The sequence below is a fragment of the Helianthus annuus genome, chromosome 15, assembly GCF_002127325.2.
Source record: "Helianthus annuus cultivar XRQ/B chromosome 15, HanXRQr2.0-SUNRISE, whole genome shotgun sequence".
NCBI lineage: Eukaryota > Viridiplantae > Streptophyta > Magnoliopsida > Asterales > Asteraceae > Helianthus > Helianthus annuus.
Window position 1 is genome coordinate 72043315 of NC_035447.2, and position 12972 is coordinate 72056286.

The following is a 12972-nucleotide window of genomic DNA, read 5'->3' on the forward strand; positions in this document are numbered from 1 at the left end:
CAGAAGGCTGACCACGGGGCCGTGTCGGTGCACCACGGGGCCGTGTCCAACTCTCCAGTAACAGGGATCCGGAAAACAATCACTGTAACTCCGACCACGGGCCGTGTTCACTGAGCATGGGGCCGTGGTGAACCTTCTGACCAACATTCTTTTCTGTTTTTGTTGCAGGACTTGGAACCAGACGCCACCTCTACGTAGTGTATGAGCTCCAGTTCTAATAAAGACATAAAAGAACCTCTAGAAGAACCCGAACGCTTTCTCAGAAAAAGACTAAAAGCTAAAAGCCAAGAGAAGGTTTCGGGGGCCCCACTTCCAATGGCGGACCAACGTACCCTCATGGATTATCTACGACCCACCGTAGGTAATCTCGGTGCCGCTATCAATGCACCGAATGTTGAAGCCAATAACTTCGAACTTCGGCCACATTTGATACAGATGCTTCAAAACTCTGCAACCTTCCATGAGCTTGCGGACGAGGATCCCCATCTATATATTACTAATTTCTTAGAAATATGTGATACCTTTCGGATCAATGGAGCATCAAATGACGCCATCCGCCTCCGAATGTTTCCATTTTCACTAAAAGACCGAGCAAAAGCTTGGCTTAACGCCCTCCCAGCTGGATCGGTAAACACCTAGGATGAACTAGCCCAAAACTTTCTATATAAGTATTTCCCTCCCGCTAAAACGGCTAAATTAATGACTGAAATTAATACATATTCACAAGAGGACGGGGAATCCTTATATGAAACTTGGGAAAGGTTCAAGGAGCTATTGCGAAAGTGTCTACATCACGGCCTTGCGATATGGCAACAAGTATCCACTTTCTATAATGGGTTGTTGCCACACACAAGGCAAACACTTGACTCTAGCTCCGGGGGACTTTTAGGTAATCGCCGCCCGCATGAAATATATAATCAAATTGAGGAAATTGCTCAAACCAATTTTTAGTGGCACACTCCCCGAGGCAATAAATCCATTGCCCCGGGCGCCCGTAAGGTTGATGAAAGCACTTCTTTACAAGCCCAAATCGAGGCCCTTTCTTCAAAAATAAAAAAATTAGAAATGACAAAAATGGTCTCGGTTATGGCTTGTGAAGGGTGTGGTGGGCCACATGAAAATTGGAGTTGTATGAAAGAAACAGACGATCAACAAGAATCGGTAAACTACATTGATAATAGACCTAGGCCGTCGGGTCCTCCAACGGGCACCTACAACCAAGGATGGCGAAATCACCCTAACCTTGGTTGGAGAGAACCCCGGCAATGGTAGTAACCAACAAAGCGTAAACCAACGAACAAACTTTCAACAACCAAGAAATGAGTCACAAAATTTCCCTCAACAACAAGGTGGACGAGAAAGGCTTGAAGATACTATAACTCTCCTCATATCCGACACTGAAAAGAAAAACTCGGATAGGTTTCTACAATTAGAATCAAATTTTAGACATCAATAAGCTAGTATTCAAAACATCGAAAAACAAATAAGTCAACTAGCACAAAATTTCTCCGAGAGACCACAAGGCGCGTTACCAAGCAATACCGAAACAAACCCAAAGGTGCAAGTTCATCTCATAACACTACGGAACCGCACCGCGGGTCCTACGGAAGGCCCGCCGCCTACCGAGGAGACCGTAACACCGCCCCTACAAGAGAAGGGTTCCCCTCCCTCACCAGAGCCTACCAAGGCTCCTCGAGTTCCGTACCCTGGTAGGTTTATCCGTCAAAAGACCAATGAGCAATTCGCAAAATTCAAAAGTCTACTAAACAATTGCATGTCAACATTCCTTTCATTGACGTCCTAACCCAAATGCCTAAATACTCTAAGTTCATGAGGGACTTCCTCACTCATAAAAGGAAAATTGAAACATTGCAATTTGTTAACTTAGGCGAAGAATGCTCTGCCCTCGTACTCAACAAACTCCCCCAAAAGAAAATTGATCCCGGAAGCTTCACAATTCCTTGCTCGATCGGGGACTCCCCCGTTCGTAATGCACTAGCCGACCTTGGGGCTAGCATTAACCTCATGCCCTCATCAATGTTCAAAAGACTCGGCCTAGGAAAAACGAGTCCTACAAAAATGAGCATACAACTTGCTGATCGATCCGTCAAATTCCCACAAGGTGTCATTGAAAATCTCCTAGTCAAGTTTAATCTTTTAGTTTTAATTTACAGGAATAAAACACACTCATGGTGGTCAAGGATAACAAGGGAAACGAGAAACATAGCCCCACGCACAAAAACAAGGCCATCCGACAACAATTTCTCCATTACAGTAAGCTCAGCACGGGCCATGCCCAGCCAACACGGCCCCGTGCTGAACATCCTGCAGACAAATGCCCAGTTCAGGTAACTGGACACGGGCCGTGTTCACCAAACACGCCCCCGTGTCCAGGCTTCTGTTTCTTTTCTTTAATTATTGTTACTGGCACCTGAACACGGGGCCATGCCCGGTCACCACGGGGCCGTGTCCAGACTGCCAGTAACGTAAAAATTTCGTTTTTAACACCATTTTGCACATTCAATCAACCTAAAAATTTATTTTTGGGACACATTGAGGACAATGTGTAATTTAAGTGTGGGGGGATGCTAAAACCTTGAATTTTGCAAGTCCTAATAACAAGCCTTACACAAAACTCTATTGGAACCGCTAATCACCCCAATTTTTTTCAAAAAATTTGCATTTTTTTTCTACTTGTCTAAGTTTAAGTTGGGAATTTTAAGACTAACAAGGTTATATTTTTGTAAGTTTACAACCGATAGCATCGTGATAAAAAGAACCAACATAAGAAAATTATGAAACGGCATGACAAGCTTAGTTAAAATTTGATTATATATACTTGATCACATAAAAAAAAACCCATTCCCACAAAAGTGAGTTTTGAGCCTTTATTGAGCATACAAATATACATATTTACACTAAATGCTCATTTTCGTTTCTTGTGTGAATAGCCGCTTGGTTCTTACGACTCTAGAACTTGCCACGACAATTCATTCCCGGTCCTTACCAACTTAAACCCAAGTAAGTAAATGATGGAGGCATTAGGACTGACCCTTTTTCTTTCAACACCATTATTTTTATTTTTCTTTTCACCTTCCCAAAAATTCCCCCTAGTTAGCCCCTTTGAGACTAAACCTTTTCATTTCTTAACTCAAAACCCTTTTTACCCACCAAAAACCCTTTTTATTTTTACCTTTTATTTTAGTAACAAGCTCGGTCTTCGTGTGACAAATATATATATATATATATATATATATATATATATAGGTAAAGGGTACTGTACAAATTCCCTTATCGTACATTACGTACGCTACAATCTCAGCCGTCCGATCATCTCCCCGCAATGAAAATCGCATGTTGTTTTTTTTTTTTTATAATAATTTCGCATGTGATAATTTGATGAAATAGCAGGTGTTTTTTTGTAACAATTTCGCATGTGGTAATTCAATTTCGCATGTGATAATTTTGATGAAATAGAAGGTTGTTTTTTTGTAACAATTTCGCATGTGATAATTCAATTTCGCATGTGATAATTTTGATGAAATAGCATGTTGTTTTTTTGTAACAATTTTGCATGTGTAGTTTTTGATGAAATCGCATCTTAAAAAACCAACATGCGAAATTGTTACAAAAAAACAACATGCGAATTTCATTGCGGGAAGATGATCGGACGGCTGAGATTGTAGCGTACGTAATGTACGATAAGCGCATTTGTACGTTAACCAGCCCCTATATATATATATATATATTTTACAATGAAGTTAGAAATAAACAAAGAAAGCTCCTCAAACAAAAGCTTGTTTGAATAAATACTTCATTAAAAATAAAAAGTCACAAAAACAAAATGTTTTACGAAAACCGACGCTTTTACGCTTTTCACCCTTTTCTACTAACCACTAACCCAACCACCCACCTTTAGCCCAAGCCTAACCCTTCACCCAAAAAGTCCTCTTGATATTTACAAAGGTATAAAGTTAAAAAGGAGGAGGATTGATTGCTTGGCAAGCTTATGGTAGGAATAAGTTCCATGCCGCTCTCGAGTGATTCACTAAAAATACACCTTCGGCTGAGTGTGAGTGATTTCTCCCGTGAGGTATGTGAACTTGTATATAAATGGAATTTTAGAAAGGTATGTTATGCCTTAATAAATAATTTACCTTATGAAAAGTTTTTAATAAATCATGACGAATAGGATTGTAAATAAGTAAAAATAAAACCTAAACAATCTTGGAAAATCCCGAAACTCTATGACAAGCCCAAAACCTTCTCTTCTACCCATTCCATTTGGGAGTGTAAGCCACATATTAAAGAGTTTTGCTTGAAGGCAAGCAAAAATTCAAGTGTGGGGATATTTGATGTGTGTAAAATGCAACATATAAATTACATCAAACGAGGCATAAAACTAACCCTTTTTAAGTACTAATGTTGGAAAACGTGTGTTTTTGTCTTTCTTTTGTATTTTCAGGATTAAATGAGCTCAAATTAACAAAAGAAGCAAAAAGACAGCTAAATCTAACATAAATACAAGAAAAGGAACAAAAGTGGACTGCCCGACCCCTCGACAGCATCCTCCCAAGCAAAACAAGGAAGACAGAAGGCTAAACACGCCCCGTGCTCAGCGAGCACGGGGCTGTGCCCAAGAAGCAGCAGAAAAGACAAACCTATAGAAGCTTCTATTGCTCACCACGGGGTGTGCCCAAAGTACTGCAGGCGCATTAATTGTAATTGCGAATTACAATTAATGAAGAGAGATAGTGTCAGACAGGCACGGGGCCGTGCCCAGGCCTCTGTTCAGCCTATAAATAGGAGTGCTTGGATTCATTGCAACTCATCCCTTGGCACACCACCTCTCTCACACTTCATCCACCACCCACCACCATCACAACACCATCATCCACCACCATCATCCATTGTCCATCATAGAGTGTGTGAGTCGTCTCGGGATCCAAGATTGATCGTAAGAGTTCTTGACAATCAAGGCCATGTTTGCCTAAGTCTCTTACATCACTTGGTGACGACAAGTGTTTAGTATAATACTTTTTATTTTTAATCTTTTGCACTTCTTAATTGGTTTTGTATTAATGACTTTAATAACTAGTTTCTTATGTTGAAGGTGATTCTTCCTTATCGTTTGTCCATGGTGTCTTGGCATTATTTTACTGTCTATATAAAATAAAAGATTTTCACCATTCATATCTCCACGGTCTATATGGAGGTATGTTGGCTACCTGGTCGGGGGTTAACGGAACGGTTTAGTAAGGGTCTTGCCCTTGTTCAGCGTTTAGAGGTCCTGCAAGGGACCTGGGTCAAATTTAGTAGGATCTCCTTCAATACCCAAAGGTATTGGATGGCGGGGACCCAAACTCTTTGACCCCCTCATAAGTAAACTACTATTAATACTATAACCCGGCTATTTAGGACTGTATCCCTGCTTCTTAGACTACTTAGTCGAGGGTAACGTCACCTCCAAAAGAGGGGCCTACCATAATTTGCATTAATAACTTAATTAATTATCTTTCAATAATCCAACCCTTTAGGATTGTATCCTTGCTGACTCAAACTACTGGGTTGAGGGTAACGTCGCCTTCAAAAGAGGGGCCTACTACAATAACTAAGATAATCTCTTAAACGAGTGCAAAAGTGCGAAAATAATCAAAGGTTATACTAACACACGAGTCGGATCCAAGTGATTCATCTTGTCTATCTGTTTTTATTTTTATTTTATTTTTCAGCATTTAGTTAGTTTTATTTTCTTAGTTTAAAAATCTTTTTCTAACATTTTGATTTGATTAGACGTTGAAGATAAACCGGTACTAAAAGCTCTTGTGTCCTTGGACGACCTCGGTATCTTACCAACACTATACTACGTCCACGATGGGTGCACTTGCCCATATGTGTGTTTAGTGTTAGTAAATATCGTGTTTTATAAATTTAAAACTTGGCTAAAAAGTGTAAAAAGGGCTTAAAATATATATCTAAAATATATTACACTACACACGCATCACAGATCTAATGCCTTCATCCCACCTCTTAGATTATATTCTATACATATATCATATAATATTTAGTTCTTGTTTTGTTATCGCAACAAAACTACTATTTCATAGTCACATATACACACTTAACTCCAAAGTTAACATCATTCTACGTTTCCTATAGTTATTTGTACTATATGTACCCTTACGTTAACTTCAACTCACCTCATTCATTCTACATTACTATTCTTCTCAATTCATGCATTACTTAATTTGCCTAAGCAAGCGTATCATGCAGGTTCTTCATACAAGAGTTTAACCAATACTCGAAATTTTCTCTGAAAACTCTTAAGATCTAGTTCTTAGTGACATAGTTCTCTTCTTACGTCAACTATTAAAAGTCAAACATTCCATACCCTACCATACTTATTCCATCATTCATCTTGTAAGTCGCTTTCAATTTACAAATCCATATCTATCTAGTATGAGTTAAAACATTATACTTACCTCGATTTTATTTCATACTTCAGCGGTCCGTAAACCAGAGCGATCCGTTCCTTCACGAGTACTAACCATACCACGCCAGCTTTCATTCATCATTGTAATGGGCTTCCACTTGAGCATAATATTTCACCAATTCGATTGGTTTCATCACATTCAGAATTCTACCATTAACATCTACAAAATCAGTGGTTAGCACCTTTCATTCAAACATTCATTATACTAGGTGATTACTCACCCATAATCCTTTTACATCTTCCTACATACATGCTATAACACATCTCACATTTCATTCCTTACATGCAATTCTTTTATTCTGGTTACTTATTTTGTCGATCTTTGTAGTTTGACTTTTCAAGGTCAAACCGACATTTCTTACTTATCGTAGATGTATTGAGGTACACATTCGTACTTCTTTCCCTTCATGCCTACTTGCAAAGACATACATTACATCAGTTTGGTATTCTTAACAAAACTTACCTTTCTCATTCATACTGAAATTATTGTCCGGGTCGTAGCTCGTTGTTCATTATGATTCCTAAGAGTCGATTACTAACACATCTAACATATAACTTGTTCAAAACATCTTTGTTTCGTATAAAATTTAGATTTGTGTGCCAACTACGATTATTCTTTTATTCATTTGCTTTATATTTACTTATATGACTCGTTTGACGCAACCGTGGTCAAACTATCGACGCATCCTGAGGTGGGTTAATTTCATCCTCTTTATGTTTTAAATCCGTCCAGCGAATTCAAGCGTAACATCCATACCCTTGATTCCTTCTATGTTTGAATCCGTCTAGCGGTTTCAAACATATCATTCATACCTTTCATTCCTTACATGTGTTGAATCCGACTCGCGGATTCAAACAGGTCATTCATACTTCATTCCTTTCATGCTTCGAATCCATCTCGCAGATTTAAAAAACATCATTCACACTTTCCTTCCTGAAAGTCTTACATTTCTCTTCACCCTCACGTCCACCTACTACCTAATTCTAACGGACATACCTGTAACAATTATCACGGTCTCACGAACGTCATATGTTTCTTGTGTACTGGCCAGGTACACAATCCACATACTAGGTTCGTGTCTTCGTGTAATCGCCACCTTATGTACGAAGAATTAAGTTTCGGCACGTGTAATATTTTCAAAACTTCTTTACCATGTTATTATTATATTTCATTTAAAACTTTCTTTCACTTGCTAGATTATACCATTACGTGCGCCTACACGTTAAATTTACGTACCTGGGTCAATTTGTCTTATTACATGCCTTGATGCCGGTCCTAGACCACATTCACGGATCATCCTTTCCAAGCAATTATGCTTACCTTACACATAACATACTGTTAGTTTTCTTCGAATACATACTTAAGCACATACTTACCTTTACGTCTACCCTTAGATCTTGATCGAATCTCGGATTGTACGAGTTCCTTGTCACAAGAGCACACAGGTTTGAGTTCAGGTATTTATCTCCTCATACTTGATTTCACTCAAACCATGGCTCTGATACCAACTTGTAAGACCCTAACACGTTTAACCTTAAAACGACGCAGCGGAATTTCGAACCTTAAAATTTATTTCTTTGGTAACGACATTACGTATGTGACAACCCAAACTCCCGAGGTCGGTAATGTTATTTATCAAATTCTAGTTTCTCGTTATTCATCCCTCTTAATTGTGATTAAACGCGTGGTGCTAGTATTCTGATTTATTCTAATTTATCCTTCGTACCTTTTGTGTTTGGGTCACGTCTTAGTATACCTTTAGTTATAGGTGGGTCACGTTTATTTCATACACACGACTCATACACATAGACTACCTTAGATTGCATCACTCGAGCCCAACACCAACCAAAACCCAAACTTGACTCATTTCAGTATCTAGATGTACGGTTGGGCTTTGTAGAGCCCAAGTGGGCACTGATTTAGAGACCGGCCTATAGGGCTTAGTTTATATCTACATGTAGTTTAAATAATTTACGTACAATGAGTCAAAACAATCATATCCCAAACCCTAGATTTCTCTAAGTTCGTACACGGTGATTGTGAAGCTTACCCCCCCCCCCCCCATTCGCAATATCATCTTCTTCAACCAAGACTTCCGGTTAGTGAATTCAGTCACGTTTGTTTGATGTCCAATTGCCTGATTTTGATATGTACGGATTAGAATTCAGTTCGTGTTTGCTTAATGTTCAACTTGTGGCCTGATACGAATTAACTAAGTTAATTGATTAGAGTGTTAATCGAGATTGTTTCTGATGTTACTCGAGCACATGTTTACTTGGTCGAAGATATGATTGCTGATTAGTGTTTTAATGTTTGTTATGATAGGGTTCATGCTAGTATAAATTATGCATGATGAAAACTAAGTTTATTTGTATAATAAATTGCATGATTCATATAGGATAGGCTTGATGATTACTGAATGCTTTGGGGCTGCTTACATGTGATGATTTCTGTACACCGTGTACGCACATGCCATCCAATATATAGATTATAATTGATCAATATTGTGCTACGTGTGATGTTGATGAACCAAATATATTTGAGGAGAAGTTAAAGGTGTCTTGTTATGTGTTCAAATTGTTAGTAATACAATGAAAGCTTGCTGTGAATATTGAGAGAATACATGATTGAACCATATGATTATTGGGCTTATACATTAATTGGTTACACATTAATGGACTGGAATAAACAAAAAGAAGGGGGCATTGGGCCGATGGCATGTCTTCAGACCTCAGTTAGTTAGAATTAATACAAAATTTAACTATTGCATTTTATATAATTTGGTTTGGGCCAGTGTGTTAGATAGTTACCGATAGGGGATCAAATATATACACATATTGGGATGGTACGGATGGGCCTCTCTCACGACTTGCTGTACACGTGAATGGGGTAAGAATTAATGTTAGAACATGTTACATGACAAAGGATTTCAACCTGTATTTCGATAGGTTGTGTAACCGGACATGATGTGAACCAAGCATTTACTTTATAATTCTGTGATGTGTGTTAAAATGTTGGGTTGCATGAATGAGTGTTTCAACCTGTATAACAATAGATGGAGTAATTATATGATATGTATGAAGGATGTATAAATGAGGGTACAAAACTGATTAGTAATGATGATCATTCTAGGGTTTGGTCGGGCAACGGTAAACACGTAACATAACATACCGAGCACTCTAAGGTGAGTTCACTACTTTGAGCATGCGTCCCGGTGGTTGGGACAGTCAGTGGGTATCCCGAGGAGGGATAAGTCTTTTGGGTAAAAACGGGTATATATTGGATAATATTCTCATTCTATCATTTTTAAGTCCCATTCATTGTTACCGAGGAGGTAACGGGTATTAGTTGGTAGCGCTACTTAGGTTTGGCACCCTCACCCTGTTCCTGAGAAAGGGCGGGTGTGAACTAATGATCCAGTCGGGCCCAGTGCTTTGATAGGAGCACTGGGGAAGGGCAAAACATACATCAGGAGCCGTCTTGTTCAGTATCGAGATATTATCAATATTACTTGCTTATGTTAATGAACTGTTTTAAACACTTGGTAACAAACGTTTTCATAAACTGTGAACTCGCCAGCTTTGTCTGATACACTTGTTGCATGCTCGCAGGTCGTTAGATTTCTTGGATGTGGAACTTGCTGTTTGGAGCGGTTTGAGTGGTCATGGGTCGTGCTGATTGGATACACTTATTGGAATGTTGGTTTCATGCAATTGTTTTGAGAATATTTAATTTATGGTTTTGATAACGCTTCTGCTGAACACATTGGTTTTTCGTATAAACTCATGTTGGAATTTTATAATTAAATGGAGAGTTTTGTTTTGATACTTGTGGGTTCAATGTAATTAGTGGCTCATTGTCAGTTCGTCACACGCCTAACAGGGACACTCCCTAGGTGGTATTTTTGGGGTGTGACAACTTACATGACGGTTCAAGTTACAAATTATCAAACGTTTCATAAAAAGTAATCACAACATTAGCATACATCATATACAAACAAGGTTCATAATCATGTAGTCTCGTTACGTTCTATCCACGTATACTTTCCATCCGTTATCTTTCTAGATTTAATCGTTCCATCTGGGTGTCTAATCCTTGATAAGACATCAATAATGTACCTGCATTACATTTCATTCTCAAGGCACACGGTTAATAACGTCAATACTTAAATGTATTGAAACCATGTATACAATACATACATATCTACGAACATACATACATACACGTATACATACCTGCATACATACATACCTACCTACATACCCACTCACATATATACATTCCTAGACGCATTTGCCTATGGATTCCCTTTACTAATCAAGTAAGTAATTCCATACTTATACTTACAAATACCTCTAAACTTGTTTCGTTCTGTTTTAAGCTTGCGTACATGCTCATTGCATCTCATAAACACTCTATAACAAATAAGCAAAACAGGAAAATCGGATAAGGAGGGGCCGTTGGGTGAAGGGGTACCGTCACCGACGCCACAAGGGGCCGTCGTCGACGGTCTCTTCATTGTGCATAAGTTAAAAGGTGTTCTGTTGAACCCCTCTTATGATAAGATGTGTTTCTTTTGCACTCCTCTTAAGTTAAGATGTGTTTCTTTTGCACTCCTCTTAAGTTAAGAGGTGTTTCTTGCTGCAGATTCGTTTCGTCGTCCGAAAACGCTAAAACTTGCGTAGCTTTTAAACCGTTTACCCGTTTAACCTCCCGTTTCTTCCTACATGCTTGTAAATTCACATTCTATGATAAGGACTTGGAATCCCATATCCGATTTAAGGAAATTCCTATCTTACGCGCTTTCGGCTTATTAGTCATTTTCTATTTATTCGACCCGTTCATGTTTTCATCAAACCACTCATTTGTTCTAACCCGAATAATACACAAACATTATAGCCATAATATTTTTACCTTATCCGGAGTTCCGCACTTGGGGTTTACGCACCCGACACCCGGTATTCATTAAACTCATACGTTTCATTCAAATCTACGAACCTAACTTTGTTATTAAAATTTCCACTTACATAGTTGTTTATCTATTAAAACAAACTCACATCCGATTCTGTTGACTATTAAACCACATCTCCGATTCCCGGATTGCGTACTTATAAGCAATTCTACCCATTAACCGGTTATAGTACCGGTGTAGCCATTTCTTATGCAACATTTCAATATAATCATAAGACCTTATTTTGACCCATTGGTCTACTTAGCGAAATTCACCGATTTCATACAATCTAATCCACATTTAACTTTAAACATCATGTTTTATTAGTTAAAACGCTACATTACTTAAACAACTAAGAAGTGATTACGGAAACCACTTACCTTTTTGCGCCTGTTCCCTTGCCTCCTTTTGACCCGTTTGCCTTTCTTGCTTGAGTCCATTTCCACATGATCCCTATGCTTTCACATCACACAATCATATTCTTGTTAGTATGCATGATTGTACGCTTAATGATCATCTCAAATGCATGGTTCACGTTTGACTTCCAAAAGTCAACGACCCATCTTATGGACTTTCGACTTAACCTCATATATCTGTGTCATCACATTAAGCTATAACAATGGCATTATATACACTTCATATCCATGATGTAATATGCTTACAACCACATGATCAATCCATTACATACACACCCATACATAATATCAACACTACATATACTAATGCTTTCGGGATCCCATAAAAGACGGCCATATTTGGGGTACACAACCAACATGATTTTACCATCCTTACTTGCTATACATTAACACCAATTTCATTTCGTAATCTCAACTAAACCGCCGACTAAACACATAATGTGTACCATACAATGTGAGTGAACAATGAAAGATACTAGTGCACATTTCTACCCAAACAAGACATCAATAAAACCTCCACATGGATCCAATCTTACACGTGTTCCTTGTATAAGTTTACTAACAATTTAATCATTTACACATTGTATGTATGTATGTTCATCCACTACTTGCATACATTTTCATCTATTAATCTCACCTAGGCATTTCATCAAACACTTGGTGTGCATGCCACAATTTATGCATAATGTACAAGTGTTTCATGCTTTACTTCCTAATTCATGCTTTCATTCATCAATTAACACAAAAACATCAACAAATTCATATCACATCCAATCTACCTAACAAGAACGCATCACATGCAACATAGCACAACAAGATTTGAACAAGGATTGGACATGGGTGACACACCCATGTCGCCATCTTCACCACAAGAAGTGGGTTTCACCTCCAAACATCAAATTAACCCAAACCATGCATAATCCATATTCTATATGATGATTCTAACACATACTCATACTAAATTCCATACGAGTTTGCGATTTACAACATAACCCACTTCATACATAATCACCAACCTAGGTTTTAAGACATACCTTATGATCCCCATGTGAAGGTGATCATTAATCCATGCTCGGTTATGAATTTAAGCTTCATCTTGCCTTTCAATTTG

General features: G+C 38.3%; 1 non-coding gene across 1 annotated transcript; it reads right to left on the reverse strand.

Moving 5' to 3' along the window:
* Nucleotides 1-693: 693 nt before the first annotated feature.
* Nucleotides 694-800, reverse strand: LOC118487865. The gene has a single exon (XR_004882808.1). It is a non-coding gene; the product is annotated as a small nucleolar RNA R71 (small nucleolar RNA).
* Nucleotides 801-12972: the final 12172 nt, after the last annotated feature.